We start from the raw sequence: 18,033 nt of genomic DNA, 5'->3' as shown, positions 1-18,033 counted from the left end.
CTCTACGGGGGATACAGAGACACAAATGATAAGAACCCAGTCCTCCAGGAGCTACGATTTCTGTTGTAACAGAAATACTACCTGTTCTCCAAAGTCTGGGTCAGAAGTGTCCCTTTCACAAAGCTCTCCTGGATTGCCCCTGTCCGGAAATAGTCTCTCCTTCCTCTGTATTTCTGTAGTCCCTTGTGCCTTTCTCAAGACATCTTTTGTTTTGTCCACCCATCACCCCAGTTAGATTGTAGGAATAATCTAATTGTGCTTGGCAAAGGGCATGTTCACACTCATTTGGGATCCTTTATAGCTTCTAGCCCAGTCTTGCATCTAATTAGGTGATCAGTAAGTGTTTATTTAATTGAATGAATAAAGTTGCACCTTCAAGTGTGTACTATTCCTCATCCCATCGTGAGACCTTAACAACAAATCGAATGTGAATTAAAGACTGACTAGCATATTTACGGGACAAGTTCACTATTTCCTTTTTTAACACAGTCAGGTTCTTCAGTAGTTTTCCTGTAGAACTAGAGCATCAATCCAGATTTGGAAATTATGGACTACTTGTCTTAATGGGCCAGTTGTCTTATTCCATTGTATTCATGAAATGTTTGTCTCCTTGGCTGACGCTGACCTGTTCTTATGATCAGTTTATTAAACTATGAAACTATAAAGTACCTTTTACATAGACTAGGTTTTTAAAACTATTTTAATTAAATATTAAATCTACTAACTTCTGACTGAAATATTTTTATAGTTTTTACATACATTATAATAAATCTTTCTAAATTGGAAAAAAAAGGATCTGCTTATCAATCACTGATTCCTTTATAATTGTAATAGCCAGCATCTGACTGAAAGATTAGGACGGAGAACAGATGAACCACATAGCCTGTTAAAAAATAAAAGTTACTTTTTATGACACAGAATAATTGCATAGCCTTAACATAAGTGGTTAGCATCAATTTGATTCCCTTGGAATTTAAAATCACATCAAATTCTTGGGTTAAGAGTAACTCATCGCTTTCCCTGGCTTTGTAGGCTTCTTTGTTCATGCATAGCACTTCTCTGCATGGAAAATTCTCAAGATGTACACAGTAGTTTAGTCATTGACCACAAGCCTTCTCCATCTCCTAGTGCCTGTATGTAAATTCACTAAGCCAAAATATTTCCATACTTGTCAGTTCCTCCTCCTGTGTACTCAAGTATGAGTCCCTGCCTCAAAACCCCAGTCGTACTTTCTTATCCGAACAACCAGGGCAAGTAAGTATCCAGTTCCTCATTAGGTGTCCTCTCTAGTTTGGTTACAAATAGCATACTTTCTTGGGCATCTTTTCTAATATTTTTCCTCTTTCTGAATGTTTTTATCAGGATAAGTTAATCTCTGTGAATTGACTCAGACAGCATTGATGGATGTTGTTGTCAAATAAGAATCACTTATTTCAGTTCTGGAATTATTTTTCAGATAGTCTACTTCTAAATACAATTTTAGAAATATATTCACCGTAATATGGTTACAGTATGGTGCTTCATACATACATATAAGGTCAAACTGAATTGAAATGGAATGCCTTGTGCAAAAGATATACTTAATGATTTTCATTTTTTTAAACGAATAAAGTTCTGTATGACCAACACCTTATTAAATTGCAGTTAAGAAGGAGGCGAGTTAGCCATCTCGGATTCTTCAAACATAGATGGCCTTTTACTTCCAGAGGCTTGTTAATGTAGTTTGACTGCATGCAGAGCTGCGTGTTGCAAAGCTTAAAGGGAGCAATAAAACTATTTATAAATCCAGACACCTTCACAGGAGGCCCGTTTCCTTGGTTTCACTTATGTAATCCTGCAAAACTATCAGCTGTAGGTAACGGAGGGAAGTAAACACAAGGAACTACTCAGTATCTCCGCTTTTCTGGACGTCAGGTGGTTGAAAAGCGGCCAAGTCTGATGCAGACTGAGAAGTGCTGACGTTTCAGTGGAGAAAATGAGGCTCGGAATAGCACTGTCTCAAGGAGATGGGCCTTCTGGAACATTTAGTCACTTGTGAGTTGTGCTCCCAGCCTTTTGGTCTCTCTCTTCCCTGCCCCCAGCTACTGACAGCTTCACTGGTGTGGACGATAACATCAGACGCGAAGACTGTCCGAGCAGCTTCTGCGTCAGGGCTGGCTGGGGGACCTCACAGTAACAACAGCATCAGTAATTGACTGTTAGGTTTGACAAGAAGGGCCCATACTGTGATAGTGCTTTATTTACACAATTTGCCCCATTAATAGAATTTGTCATATTCTTTCTGAGCTTTTACCCTAAGGTGGGTATGATATCCTGTCATTTGTCTTCTTTTTTTTTCCCCTTGTCATCTATTTTCTAATCAATTATATAATTATCTGAGCAACTTCTTCATCACATCCTTCTTTCTGCTACCATAGTTGCCGGGAGAGAAAGATTGGAAAGTCTGGGTAGTTGAAATAGATGCTCTAGATGGTACCTAGTGTGTGAACAGTACTGAATCTATTTAGCTACCTTTTATATTTTCTTTCTTTCTTGTCTTTCAAGGGCCTAGCCAGTCAAAGCCTTCTGTTACTGAACTTTTCTGCTACCTGAAATGTTGATAATCAGTAGCTACTTTTAAGTTCAAGTTTCTTACACAGAGAAAGCAATTTTTTTATAGTATTAGTAACATTATTGAATGTATTACAAGCAGGACAGTTGAGCTGTGGAAGCAAGAAGCCAGCAGCTGCTGCCAGGATTCCTAATGAGGTCACCAGCCCCTTCTCTCACTTTGAGGCTGCCAGTAAGCAGCAGCACATGAAAGCAGGGAGTGCGGGCCCTGTTCTTTGGGATGCTCTTCTCAAATTGAGCTTCATGTTGTGATGCAGAGCAGTTGGATCACATGATCCCTAAGGACCCTTCCAGCCCTACATTCTGTTAAGCCTTGGTCTTCTTGTATGTGCAGTAGCATGGGATAGAGTGCTGCTCTGGAATCAAGAGGACCCGGGTTTGAATCCTGCCTGCCAACATGCACTAGATGGGACCATTGGCAAGTCACTTAATATCTCTGATCCTCAGTTTCTCTTCCTGTCAAATGAAAGTGGTCATAATTGAATACCTACTTCAGAGGGTTCTAAGATTCAAACAAGATAATGAATGTAACCTACTTTCACCATGGCACAGAAGTGCAGTTGTAGAGAGTCAGGTTGTGTGCTGTGGCTTTCCCCACATTGAGGATATCTCTGAGGAAATTCTTATACATTAGATTTTGCTGCACGTTGCTTGGGCTCAAGACAAAGGATACAGCAAAAGCAGGTGCTTTAATGACACTGTCACAAGGTCAGTGACAGCTGCATTCTTGAAAATACTTTTGACCCCTTCCTTATTTACTTAGGCTTGACTGTCTGAACCCAAAGTAGAAGGCACTTGACAAGTAAGCCTCCTGTTATAGGGACTGATTATCAGGTGTGACAATAATAAATGGTACTGTCGATGCAATCATTCTCCAAAGGAGGTTTGAGAGTTATGTTTCAATAAGGCAGTATGCTTGCTGGCCCCAAACTATTTTAGTTCTATTTTACATTTTAACTCCAAGGATATTTCACAGGATTACTGAGAGTATGAAAATAGGTCACTGCCCCCAAATGAGAGGTTGTTAAATATATCTGTAAGCACACGTTGGCCAGTCTCCTGACGCTTCAGACCTGAAAGGCCATCTTCTATAGTATGGATCACATAAAAAGTAGCCAGGATATGTCTATCCCAGGCTTTCTTTGTATTTCTCTCTATCAGTAAGAATCAAATTCATGAATACAGTATTTTTCTCTATCTTGACCATAAGGATAAAATGAAACATGTGTCAAACCTTACTGAAATCTATATAGCATTCCTTGATTACCGATCTGGTAACCCTGTGAGAAATTAAATGATTTAAGTTTGTTGCAATTTGTTCTTAGTAAACTCATGGTGACTCATAATCTTACCATATCACTTTATAAATGTGCATAATCTATTAATATAATAAATAGTTTAGGATTTGAAAGGCATATCTGACATTTTCCCCTTTAAAAAACAGTTGCCCATCTTCAGTCTTCTGACATGTTTCAGAACTTTATAATAAGATATGTGTGGGCAGAATAGCCATGAACAATGTAGCTTTATTTCTGTGTTGGATGGGATTTGCTGGTGGTGGAAGGTGGGAGTAAGAAAACATTCTGTAGATTTATTTATTCAACAACTGCTTATTTATTAATCACTTACCATATTCAAAATACCAATCTAGGTTCTGAGGGAGATACAGGTATGATCAAAACATGGTCCCTGCCTTCACTGAGCTTGATCTCAAACACTGAGCTATCTGCTGGGGTTTTTTTGGAGAGGGGGGCAGGGCGTGCTATTGGGAGAGTATTTGAACTCAACACTACTAAATTAATAGAGTATTACTGAATCTGTTTTGATGGTGTCAGATGAGTTTTAAGTAATAGGAGAGCCTTCCTGAATATTGCGCCTGGACAGGTTTTATCACTATTGAATGTCAGATTCCTGATAGCTTTGGACACACCTTCAATACTTAGTTGCTATCACTGAGTGTTATTGTTAAAAAAACAGCACGTAGTGGGTGAAAACCTTAAAGCACAACATACAATTTAGTCATGATATTTATTATTATTACAGTTCAAAGAAAGCAAAGGAAGAAAGAAAAATGGAAATCAAAAGAGCCAAACGCAACTTGTTTGTGACAGAAACTGGCCTTCACTCTTTGTTATGGATTACTTTGTATCTCCAGTCAGTCTCCATGCCTTTGCATGGTCTCTCATGCCTGGAATGCATTCTCTCTTCACCTCTGTCTCATAGAATCCCTCACTTCCTGCAAGGTACATCTTAAGCACCACCTTCTACACCAAAGCTGAATGGATCCTCATCCCCTTCCTCCCATTACTGATGCCCACCTTTCCCAATTACCTTTCATTTAACTACTTCGTACCATGTTCTGTGTGTATACATACGTGTATGTGTTGTCTCCTCTGATAAAACATATGCTCCTTGAGAGTAGCAATTTTCACTTTTTAATAAGATCCTTTCAGCACCCAGCACATACTAGACACTTAAAAGCTTAATGCTTGTTCATTGATTAATGGTGCAAGCTGTTGGCCTTGTCTTGGTCAATGGCTTCATGTTAAAAGTGCCAGCGGTGTCATATTCAACAGTGTCACCAAGGTTCACTTACCATGATTAATTTAACTGAAACTTATTCTTTTTATGTGTTCCTCTTACATCACACGTCAAAATCTAATTGGTTTGTTTTCATGATATTAATTGAAGTGATCAACCGTATAATAATCAAATATAAGGTGGTATTTTAAAAAACAACTCAATGTGAAGAAAATGAATAACATGCCTTCTGGTCCCCTTCTGTTTGTTGCTCTTTCAGGAGTTTATTAAGACAAAGTATTTCTCTGCCCTTCTACACAGTTATGACCTCAGTTAATAAACATTTTAAAAGCATAGGCAGAAATCCTGAGGAGGAATAGCCAAGTCCCAGAGAGAACTGGAGTTTTCTAAACACCAGAAGTCCTAAAATAGTTACAGAGTTGTCCAGTTAAACTGAAATAGACTTATTTCAGCCTTCTAAAGCCTATACTTCAACTACCAAGTCTGTCATATTAGTCAGTGAAAAAAGCTCTTTTCAAGAGAGGCAGGGTGGCACAATGGAAAGAACCTTGGACTAAGGACCAAAAACTCCAGGTTCAAATCCCAGCTCTGTTAATTACTACCTTGTATTCTAGGACAAGTCATTTCCCCTTCCTGAGCCTCAGTTTCCTAATTTGTGAAATTAATGGACTGTACTAAATGATATCTGAGGTTCCTTCCAGCTCTAAATCAGTGTAAAATTTGTTGGTCTCGTTTTTGTGAGGCGATCTTCATAGGGCTACTATATGGACCTGATCCTCAATTTTTATTTACATTCTTCATTTCCTTTACAAATGTGTGGCCATTCTGCCTCCTTACCTTCATGGTAAGCTCATAACTCCCTGTAAATCCAGCTATAGGGTTTCCCCCCATTTCCCTCATTCAGTATATAGGTTGAATATCTGGCTGACTTTCAGGACATCTTAGGTGGTCTCAATCTCCTATCCTATAATCCTTTTCACTTGATCTACAGTATAGTCACAAGTGATGAGGACACATGATACTAGCAGGGTTTAGAAGGGTTTTGACCCAGGGTACTCTCCTTGGAGGAGGGGCAAATATCCTACGAGAGAGGGCATCCATGGTGACCACCAGTCTTGAAGTTGACCTCACACTCCTCTGGACTAACCCATCATGTACCTGCTGCACCCAGCCCAAATGCCCCCCACTATTGCCAGGTCCTGGTCACTACTGTGTCCCTCTTGCAGAACAGCCTTTCCCATCTCCCAAAGGTTCATATCCCTGATGCCTGTTCTCTTGTTCTGAGATGTTTTGTCTCCCCAGTGATTATCCAGTGTCATACAGAAAGACCTGCCCATCACCCAACTTCATATGCACAAAGCAAAGACTCTTATACTGATTGTAGGGTACATGTCTCAGAAATCCTGAACTGGTGATCTGGGTGAAATTTAGGCTATCACATTAATTTCCATGTGGAGTGCTCATGAAATCTTGTGTGTGTGTGTGTGTGTATTTTTCATTTTAAACACACTTTTTGTAAGATGTTCACACTCAGTTGTTTGCATTAAAGATTTTGGTTTGCCTGTTAGTCATCTCCCAAATGGATTATCCCAACAGTCTCTTGGCAGGCTTTATGCCTCTATTGTGTGTTTCAGGCTGTTCTGAATCCCACAGTGCTTAGGGTTTTTTCCACCTCTAGTGGTCAAACACTTTCCCTGGCTTTCCCTTTCCCTGTGAGAATTAAAAGTCAAACTTTATTGCTGATATTTGAAGTCTGATATTTCGTGTTTTTCTCCTTATTTATTTGCTTGGTTTAATGTCGATTTACACACTCATATTTTATACTTTTCTGACTCATTTGACCTGTTCTTCATCACATTCTGTTTAGTTTAGAGGGCTTGGAAGAACTTGTCAACAACCCAGCACTAGGCTGTCACTATTTATACCAAATGAACACTGCCCAAATATGAAAACCTTTCTAATTTCCAGTAAGGAAACTTGACTTTCACCATGCATTATGTCTCATAATCATCTCACCAAATACTATTATTGACATTATTATTCAACATTTAGATATGCAAAATGGTTTACTGTCTTTCTCAAATCACATCTCATAACTCTATAGTCTGATGCTTATTTTGCTGCCTATCATCAGAAAATATTTCCGTTCTAATGATATTCTCATTCTTGCTTAGCCACAACAAACTAAATATTATAAGGAACAGGACTAGCCCCAAGAAAAATTGGAAAATATTTCCCAAAAGGTTCTTTCCTCCTCTTTAGTATGCCCTTCCCCCCTCCAATTATCCAGTGCCCTCAAGCTTTCTCCTTCTTTCTCTCTTTCTCTGGCTCCCACCCTGCAATAACCTAGCCAGAGTGATGTAAGGAAAGCCTTCTATAAACCGTGAAAGTGCTATATAGAAACGTGAGTTAGTGTTGGTTTCTTCATTAACCCAGAGGTATCAATAACCGATAACCCCTGGACGTGTCACTAACCCCTCACTCTGCTGCTCCCAGTGAGATCTGATTTTGACAGTTATCAGAGCCTTAAATTAAAGGGATGAAACTCCAGGAGTGAGATTTCAGGAGTCTGCCAGCCAGTAGAAGACTGTTAGGAAGGGACCTTCCTGGTGCCCCTGAAAACATGTTGCAGGCACCACAGGGGTGGGGAACCTGCGGCCTCAAGGCCCCATGTGGCCCTCTAATTCCTCAAGTGGGGCCTTTGACTGAGTGCCCCGAATGAAAAGATTTGTTCTGTAAAACTTGGACCAGTCAAAAGGCCACACCCAAGGCCATAGAAGGCCACGTGTGACCTCAAAGCCACAGGTTCCCCACCCCTGCATCAATCACACCATGAAGTTCAGCCCTGGAGCCCAGGCTTTGCAGTCCTCGGTTAGCTGCTCAGTGATTCTTGTTCCTGAGAACTAATCCAGTGGGCCTTCGCATTTAACAAATGGACATTTTTCCCTTCACCTCTCCTGTCACCTCTACCACAAAACCCCAGTTTGAGGTACCAAGCCTCCTGAATCTTCCTGATTCCCATGCATATTTGCATCGCAGGATTTAGAAATCTGTCAGGTTACTAATTCCCTTTCCCATCTTTTCTTCTGCTACTGTTAAGTAGATTCCTAGTTCTAACTTCCCTTCTTATTCATGCCACCACATAGTTCAGACCACAGTGGTACATTTCTGGTGACTGGAAGTGCATATAAAATATTTCCAATTGGGTGGTATTTATTTTCTAAATCAGCGGTCAGCAGACTACAGCTAATGGGTCAAATGTGGCCTGTTCCCTTTTTTTGTATGGCCCATGAGCTAAGGATGGTTTTTACATTTTTAAATGTTTGAAAAAAATTCAAAAGAAGAATATTATTTTGTGACATGTGAAAATTATAATTTCAGCATCCATAAACAAAGTTTTATTGGAACACAGCCATACTCATTCATTTACACATTGTCTCTAGCCGCTTTTATGCTCCAGCGGTAAACTTGAGAAGTTATGACAGACCGTATGTGGTACTGTCATCGATTTGCACTAGGGTACACCCGTAGGGATGCAGTTATAACTTGACAGCATCTTCAGTGCCACGCACATTGCCATGCCATGACATTTTTTTATTACCGGTACATACCCATCATGTCAAAACAAGAAAAGAAGAGAAAAATAGACTTTGAATATCATACTTCTAAGGCACAGTGCGATGTGGATTTTGTTATTGAAAAGTACCTTTTTTGTTACACAGTGTCCTAAAAACATACAATACATGGCGACATTACTACGCCGTCTTCATCATAATATTCCCAACTCACAGGAAAGCAATGGGCAGAAAAATTAAAAAATTTAAAACGGACTGTCTCATCACAGCAGAATTTCTTGAGGAAAAACAAAAAATGAAAATGAGGCTGCAACCACAGTAAACTCCCTAGTGGCTTGTTTGTTAGCCAGACAGGGAAAGCCAATTCACCAGTTCACCAATGGTGAATTAATTAGATCATGTTTGATTGCAGCAGCCTAAGAAATTTGTCCAGAGAAAATAAACTTATTTAAGACTATTGGCTTTTCAGCTCAATTAAAATGACATACTAATGGATTGATATCAGTGTTTGGCAGTACATGTCTGGGTGAAAAGGCATTTTCAGAGATGAAATGTAAAATTTCATTCCAGATGAGCATAAACTCAACCACTTTTGATAAGGAACACTAACTTTGATCTCCAGTTAAGCAAAATGTTATCTCTACCCCCCAAAAAAAAATTCTATTCTTTTCATTAGTAAACCTGCATTACCAAAAAAAGTACTTATTATATTTTTAATTTCATTAAATTTTGTCTTCTCATTATATAAATACTTACATAATATCTCCAACTTTGCCTTCGTCCACAAAGCCCAGAATATTTGCTATCTGACCCGTTACAGAAGATGTTTACTGGTGCTGTTCTAAACAACTGTCTAGCCACAATCTCAGCCTGGAGTATCTGTTTCTTCACTCCCCTCTCCTCTTCCCCAGCTGGCCCCCCTTTCAGCTGCCTGGGTTCTCTGGATGGAGCTCGTTGGCTCACTTCATTCTAAAATGCCATGTTCACACTCAGCTAATCAGAGAAGCTCCGGTTTTGTTGATAGACATTTGATGCTTCATAGGTGTTACTCCATAATAACCACGCCCAGTAGGGAGCTGGGATGATTATGTATGATAAAAGTTTTATTTAATCATACCAAAAATAGACAACAGCCCTTTATCATCTACCCTGGCTTTTCAAAACAAGTGACCTGCTCTGCAAAGCAGACCTGCCCAGTCCTCGTGGGTGTTCTCCCTCTGTGGTTAAACTAACACAACCTACAGACTTTGTTCTAACATTTCAGTAGTTCGGTTTGGTTTTGTTTGTTTGTTTGTTTGTTTGTCTTGGTGAGGCAGGTGAGGTTGAGTAACTTGCCCAGGGTCACACAGCTAGTGAGTATCATGTATCTGAGACCTGATTTGAACTCAGGTCCTCCTGAATCCAGGGCTGGTGCTCTATCCACTGCGCTACCTAGCTGCCCCTCAGCAATATTGTTTTAAGAGCAATTTGAGTGAATAAGTCATTTTGACTATTATAAATACCCGAATTAACTATAAAGGACATGTGAAGAAAGACACTATCTGTATCCAGAGAAAGAACTGATAAATAGAGGGGTATATAGTTTTACATATATATATATATATATATATATATATATATATATATATATATACACACACACCTATTTGTGTCTAATGGTATCCATCTGTAGGGTGGGGGAAGGAGGGAAGAAAAAAAGGAAATAAAAGAAATTTACATGGTAACATATATTTAAAAGGAATAGCGAGTTGTACATAATAGATTTGCGGTTTCATGTGCAAAAAAATAAAAATAAAGTACCTTAGTTTAAGGCAGTCTCATAGCACTTTCGTTGTCAGTCGTCCTCAAACTTAATTTATAGAGATGTTAAGTAATTTTGTCAGAGTAACATGGATCACAATGACTTTTTAGTCCTCTACCTGGACTCAGATCGGTCATGTTTCCTTTTCAGAAAGGACCCTGAATTCAGCTTGAAGCATCCCACTCCTTTTGGATGTTTTCTAGTTATGGTGTCAATCCCCTTGCCCCAAGGATTTGTTACAGTTGGAAGAAGGAGGCAGGGAAGCCACTTAAAATGCGGACTCTGACTAGCCGGGATCCATCTCTTCTGTAGCTTAAAATCACGTTGATGTTCTCATCACAACGGACTCAGGTTAAAAATCCTGATTTGGAAGATTTACAGCTGGAAGGGACTTTAGAGACTTCTCCAACCCCTCATTTTACGGAAGAGGAAATCAAGGCCTAATGAGGTGAAGTCACTAAGAGCCCAAGCTCACATAGGTAGAAAGTATAAAACCCAGGTCCCTTGACTACAAAGCTAATGCCTCACACTTGGCCTCCAGTCTTCCCTCGGTGCTGTGGTCCCTCATCTTCACATCCTGGCTGTGTGGTTGCTTATTGATATTAGGATGAGGCAGGGGAGGTGGGGGGCAGTTATCACCAAGCTTTAGCCATTCTGGGCACATTTAATTCAATGACTTCTGCAGGTGGCTTTGCTATATGAGAAGACCTCATCTTATCTTAAACTGTCATCTGGATTCAGAGTTAATCCAGGAAAGCAGTAAAAATTAGTAGTATGTATTACATGTCTCTGATCCATGTGTTTTTCATTAACTGCCATTCTGTGCTTTGGGACACACCAAAAAGAAGGAAACCAACAACAGAAACTCATTTCAGTAGTGCTTAGGGGGTGGGTGAGGGGAAGGAACCCCAGTTCCAAAATAAAATGATTGACAAAGTCCCTTGAAATCTGAGCTCAGTCACATGCTTCCCCCAGAATGACAGCATATTAGCAAGTTGCCTTTGTTTCTTCCATCTCCTTGCCTTTGAAAAAGAAAGCACCTGTTCCAAATAAATCAGCTAATTAGAGGAAGACAAATTGAATTCTTTAAAAATAAAGAAAATCAGCTGATAGATATTATAGATGTCTAAGAATTAGGAAATCTGGTTAGTTTTATATTTCTGTTACTCAGATGAGGAGTAATTTAGTGGTGGTCTTAAGTACATGTAGGGTTAACTGAGCTATAGTAGTATCCAGCTGTTCTCCATTTCCATTAACAGTGAAACAGAAGGAAATTAACAACAACAACAAAAAAAAAGATTAAAGGTAACAACGCTTGTTAGCATTAGGATAGGTCACCAGTTTAAAGTGGTAGAAATGTATCTTCCAAAGGTCTTTAGCAATAAAATCAGTCATGGCCCAGAATGCTCTAGGGGTGGAGTACTGGATTAAATGATTTCTCTCAAGTCTTGAACAAGCCTTATGACTCTATGATCCTGTGCTGTTTAACCTACCTAGGTAACTTCAGCTCTGTGTTTACGTTTCTCCAAGTGTAATGGGGGTAGTAAGACCTGAATGATTGGTAAGATGTTAAGCCTTCTCTGAAGGGGCAGTTTGCTGATAATGAAAGATCTGGAGACCTGGGTCCCCATGCCAAGGCAGACACTAGCTGAGTATTCACGGGTCAGTCACTTCACTTGTCTAATCCTTAGCTTCCTCATCCATAAAATAAAGGTCATGATGTTTGTACTTCCTAATTCACAGTGTTGTGAAAGAATCAGTTTGTGAAGCCTAAAGTGCCACAGAGAAGTGAGCTGTTCTTCTGTCTTCTAAGTAGCAAGAGGCTGAACAGCACAGTGTTGGAGACTGGAACCAGTGACGGTGTGGTTGGCAGCAGTTCTGCAGCTGCAGAGGTTAGGAAGGAAGCCCCACAGCCATGGGGCAAGGTAGACGTGCCTTTACTTTCTACTCGAAGCTACTGTACCTGCCCATAAGCCCAGATAGAGAAAGGGAGACGGGAACAAGCATCTGTTAAGCACCTTTCACACGCTTTGCACTCTGCTAAGCATTTTACCAATGTCTCACTTGAGGTAAGGTGCTATTATTATCCCCATTTTACAGTTGAAGAAATGAGGTTGACAGAAGCTAAATGACTTGCCAAATAGAGGGAAGAACATCAGAAGACAAAGTACTTGCCTTGGCTGTTCCTCTGCACAGCAGGACGTTGAAGGGAAGGACCAGAATGTAATCTCTGTATAATACTTTAAACTCTTAATGAAAAGATGCCATGTATTTTATAATTCTCTCCAAATGGATCTGTGATCTTATCATTCCGAATGTTTTCTCTAGTGATGGAGATCATCCCATCAGTGCTTGCCCCTATACAAAAGTCTCTTGACCATGACCTCTCATAAGTTTCTCATGGGGGGGCTTCCTTACTTTCTTCTGACATTACAAGAATACATGGAACACTTGGACTGTCCACCTTTTGTCCTGCAGAATCACCATGCGACCACTCCATCTTTTTCACTTATAAATTGCCATACTATCACTAAATAAATCCTTTGGGTTGACCAGTTCTCAGTTCAGTAGGTTGCATTGAGAGAGCTAAGGGTCAAAAACTGAATTTATGTTACAGTCCTCCTCTAGCTTTGTAAATCTATACTGGTTACACATGATCTTGATAAAGAGTAGTACTCTGTGTCTATTAGCAACTGCTGTTCTTGTTTCTACCATCAAAAATGCTGACTTAAAAGCAGAAGAGGGAATCTGAGATGCCATGTTAATAACCAACATTCCTGTAGGTTCATACATCTTGTAGATTTGATATTATTTTACCATTTGTAAAGTGATTATTTATAATTCAAATGAGCATTAGGCCCAAGTGACGTATGGACTGAAAAGCTGGCTACCTAGAACCAACAAACAGAGCCAGGTTGGGGGTAATTAGGTTTATCCCAGCAGAGCCTCAGAGTTTGTTATTGGAGAGGTGGGAAGGGTGTAATTTTTTAAATTATATCTTATCTTTTTCAGTTAGAAAAAATCTGCCTTCTCACCCTCCCACCCCCAAAACCTGATTCTCTCCTGAGAACTAAAGATTCGTTGTCTCACTCTGCACTCTGAATCCTTTATTTCTCTAAAGGGTTATGGATGGCATGTTTCATTGTTGGTCCTCTGGAATCATGTCTGGTCATTACATTGATGAGTTCTTGATTCTTTCAGAGCTGTTTTCCTTTACTATATTTCTGTCACTTTAGATTTATTCTCCTGGTTCTGTTCACTTCACTCTGTATCAGTTCTTACAAGACTTCCCGAGTTTCTCCGAAACCATCCCCTTCATCATTTCTCACAGCACAAGTGATCCATCACATTTACGTGCTATAACTTGTTCATCCATTCCCCAATTTATAAGCACCCCTTCTGATTCCAATTCTTTGCCACCTCAAATTGCTATAAATATTTTTGTACATCCTTAGAGTTTGTTTTGCTTAACACTAATCCTTTTCACTTACTCTGTCCTTCCCCTTTTCCTCTTTCCTACCAATTTCTCTATTTGAATGAAATGTATTTCTGAATCCAACTCTGTATATGTATTTTTCCTTCCTTTAACCGGTTCAGATGAGAATGAGGTTAAAGGGTCAGCTGCTCTCCCCATGCCCTCCTCGTTTATATAAATGTCTTCCTATGCAACCTAATTATGTGCCATAATTTTCTCTAGTCTCCATTTCCCTTCCACCCTTCCCCAGTGTATTCCTCTTCCCATTTCTTTCCATTTTTCTCTTAAGATCATCAAGACAAACAGAACTACTCCTTGGTGTTGTCCAATTTAACTCCCACTGTGAATCCCAGTGGTGATAGAACTCAAAGAGGACACGTCTCCCTATATTTGAATGTGATAAATTGATCCCACTTCGTCCATATGATTATTCATATATACCTTTTTGTGTTTCATTTAACTTCAGTGTTTGAACTTAGCAGTTTCTCCACAGCTAGTCCTCCATTTAATTCAAGGTCTGTTTTTTCCATTGTGAGACTGTGTTCAGTTTTGCCTGGGAAATTATTCTTTACTAAAAGCTCATATTCTTTGCCTTCTAGAATATCATATTCTAAGTTCTCTACTCCTTTATAGTGGTCGCAGCTAAATTGTGTGTGATCCTCCTTACAAGAATTCATCATTTCTGGCTGCTTGCAGCATTTTTTTCTTTGACCTGGAAGCTCTGGATTTTGGCTATGATGTTGCTGGGAGTTTTCATTTTGTTTATTTGTTTGTTTTTCCAGGAAATGACTTGTGGATTCTTTCTGTTTTCACTTTACCTTTTGGTTCTAAGATCTGGGCAGTTTTCTTTTAAGAACACTTGAAATGTGTTGTCTGGGCTGGGCTTTTTGGTCACGGTTTTCAGATCTGTTTTCTGAGTCACTTATTTTTGCTATAAGTTATCTTATGTTCCATTTTTTTAATGTCTTTTGACTTTGTTTTAATATTTCTTGTCTCATGGAGTCACTGACTTCTATTTGGCCCATTCTAATTTTCAGGGAGTTTGTTGCTTGGACAAAGTTTTGTACCTCTTGTTCCAATCAGTCCCTTTCCAGTTCCTCCTTCCATAGCTCTCATTTCTTTTCTAATTTTTTTCTCAAGTGTTCTCATTTAATTTATAAAATCATTTTTAGCTTTGAAATTCTTACTCCATTTCTTCCAGGAATTCTAGTTGAGTTTTCACCCAAGCTGTATTTTAGTCTGAGGCATTGCTTGTAGGTGTTTTGAATCACTTTTTTCTGCTTTTGTATCTCAAGCATTCCTGCCACCATTATACGTCATTATGGTGGGGTTCTTTTTTGTTTACCCATCCTTCCAGCCTGTTTCCTGACTTTGGACTTGGCTCTGCCACACTTCTGAAAGAAAGGTCTGGGATGGTCCTGTTGCTGCTTTTTTTTGGGTGGTATTGAGTGTTGTTTTATTCCAGAATCTCAGGGACAGTCTGGAGATGTGCAGGTTTTCCATGCTGCCAGAGTGGTCTGATCCGGGGCAAAGTCTGATTGCTGTCCCTCCGTTCAGAGCACTGCAAGTTCCTGACCTCAGTTTTTGGTTAAAGCAGCAGGAGAATCCTGCTGGACTCAGTTCCTGTCAGCCAGCTGGGAAGTTTTACTGGCTCATAACTGCAGACTTCTCTTTGGTCTGGGAGTCCTACCCTGGAAGGCTGCAGGCTAGACTAGATATTGGAACTGAGATCCTGCTCAGCTCCTATGATCTGACCCACATCTCTGCTGCTTGCTTCTGAACTTCCTCATTTCTCACACACCCCCAGTACACCTCTGGCCCAGATTCCCTTTCAGGCTACCCTGGATCTGTGACCTAGAATTGGGTAGTAGGTGACAAAGTTAGCAGTTTGCATCTGTCCCTGTCAGGGTACCAGTGCAGGTCTGGTGGTGCCCAGTATGTATGTATCTGAGAAGTCCTCTTGCCCTGGTGCACAGCCTTTCCCTGCGTAGGAGTGCTTTATCGTGCTCCTGGCTCAACTCCATCCCTAGTGTCCACAGACCTCCCTGTCTGTCTCCCTAGGCCTAACTGGGCTAGACAAAGGACTCCCTATGACTTTTGCAGGATTTCCCCATCAGAATTCAGTCTAGTGCATTTTCTAGGTCTGGTTGAAAGAGTTTTGTGGACAGGAGCTTGACTACATGGCTGCTCTGCCATCTTGGCTCCCAAATATATATATATTTTTAAGATCAGGAAAGAAAAGGGAATTTCCTACTATTCCCTACATGATAGAACTTTCCACCTGGATATCTTAAGTTTTGGAAATAATCTTTTGTTTTCATCTTAAAATCCTGTAACACCTTTCCCCCTCCCCACCTTGATGCCAGATGTGAAAATGAACTCAGAACCTTTGAAGCTGGAATTAAGAATTCTAGATTAGAACATTGTTCATTCAAGAAGGGAAGCTATAGCTCCAGGAAGGAGACTAAATTGTCTGGCAGATGCCTTGAAGCTGTCATTGCTCCTTTAGTTATTGCCATATCTTTATTATTCATAATTGGAAGTGTTCTGATGAAAGGAGAAATTTTACTAATGAATAAGAAGCCATGAGATCACAACAAAGGGCTCTTTTTCTCACTCACATGTTATACTGATCTTCCAGACAGTTGTTACTTCTGTTGCTTTTGAGTTTTTTCTGAGGTAGACGCTTTCCATTTCCACACTTCCTTCAAGATCCCCCTTTCTCCTTATTGTTCTAATTGTGTATCTTGCCATTACATACCAAATGAAGTCCAAGTATTCAAGGACCTCCAAATCCCAGTTCCAGCCTGATTTTCCCATATTTCTCTTCATAAACTCTTGTATTTCAGCAAACAATGACAGAAACCATCTCTGTGTGTGTGTGTGTGTGTGTGTGTGTGTGTGTGTGTGTGTGTGTGTGTGTACAGAGGGGCAAAGCAAATGGGTTTGAAGAGGAAAGATTGTTACTGACCTGGGAGAACAGGGAAGGCTTCGTGGAGAAGAGAGCATATGAGTTGGGCTTTATAAGGTAGACAGAAGTTAGACAAGTGAAGAAGGGGAAGGGGCGTTATACTAGGCAACTGTTAGTGTGGTGGACATTATACTAAGAAGCTATGAGCAAGGTACAGAGTGCAGGCTGTGCTCAGAGGACAGAAAGTACTTTAGTTGTGCTTGAGCATAGAGTGCATGTAAAGGAATAATAGAACAGAAGTCTGGAAAGGTCCAGGATGAGCCTAGCTGATGGAAGGCTTTGAACTTCAGAAGGAGGATGTTAACTTTTATTTAGTAAGAAGTAGGGAGTCACTGGATACTTGAGATAATTATAAATAATTAATATAAATAAAATAAAATTAATATAAATCATTATTTTATTAAATTAGTAACAGTAATTTTTATTAAATAATAATAATATGGTGTTATGATAAAATATAATGTGTAAAAATTAATATGAATATATAGAAATTAATATGAAAATAAATAATTATATGGATAACTCAGATATCCGTAAATCTTTTAAGATTTACAAAGCATTGTCGCAAAAACACTGTGAGATAGGCAGTACAGATAGTATTACCCCCTCTATGATGATGAGGAGATGAAGATTCACAGAACATCAGTGATTTGCTGATAGAGCCAGAGCTGGGAATCAAGCCAGAACCCTCTGGTTCAATCAGACCGTGGCTCAATAAATGTGAGCACCTGGTCTGTGCCAGGCACTGCGCTAAGCCCTGGGGAAACAAAGAAAGGCATAAGACAGTCTCTGCCCTCCAGGAGCTCACCATCTAAAGGAAGAAGACATTGCATAAAAAGAAGCTGAAAGGAAGGGAAGGTTACTCAGCCCAGGGGGCCAGAAGAGGTGTGCATTTCATGAATGTTTTCATCCTGCAGATGAAATTCAGGAGGTCAGCTGGGTGGGAAATGATGAGATGAATTCCCAAGTGACCTCCTGAAATGGTAGAGGATTAGGGAGGAGCCCTGCAGTGTCCAGCCACCCTTTACAGTCAGAGGAAGAATTGGGCCCCAGGGACAGA

General features: G+C 39.9%; 1 protein-coding gene across 2 annotated transcripts in view; it reads left to right on the top strand.

The window, feature by feature from the left end:
- Window positions 1–18,033, top strand: part of ATF6 (activating transcription factor 6) — a 222,015-nt gene that overhangs the window by 197,751 nt on the left and 6,231 nt on the right. The gene's annotated exons all lie outside the window — the stretch shown is intronic.

The sequence above is a fragment of the Phascolarctos cinereus genome, unplaced genomic scaffold (assembly GCF_003287225.1).
Source record: "Phascolarctos cinereus isolate Bilbo 61053 unplaced genomic scaffold, phaCin_HiC Scaffold_5;HRSCAF=322, whole genome shotgun sequence".
In the NCBI taxonomy this organism is placed as follows: Eukaryota; Metazoa; Chordata; class Mammalia; order Diprotodontia; family Phascolarctidae; genus Phascolarctos; species Phascolarctos cinereus.
Note: the sequence above shows the minus strand (reverse complement) of the source record. Positions and strands in the feature narration are given on the sequence as shown.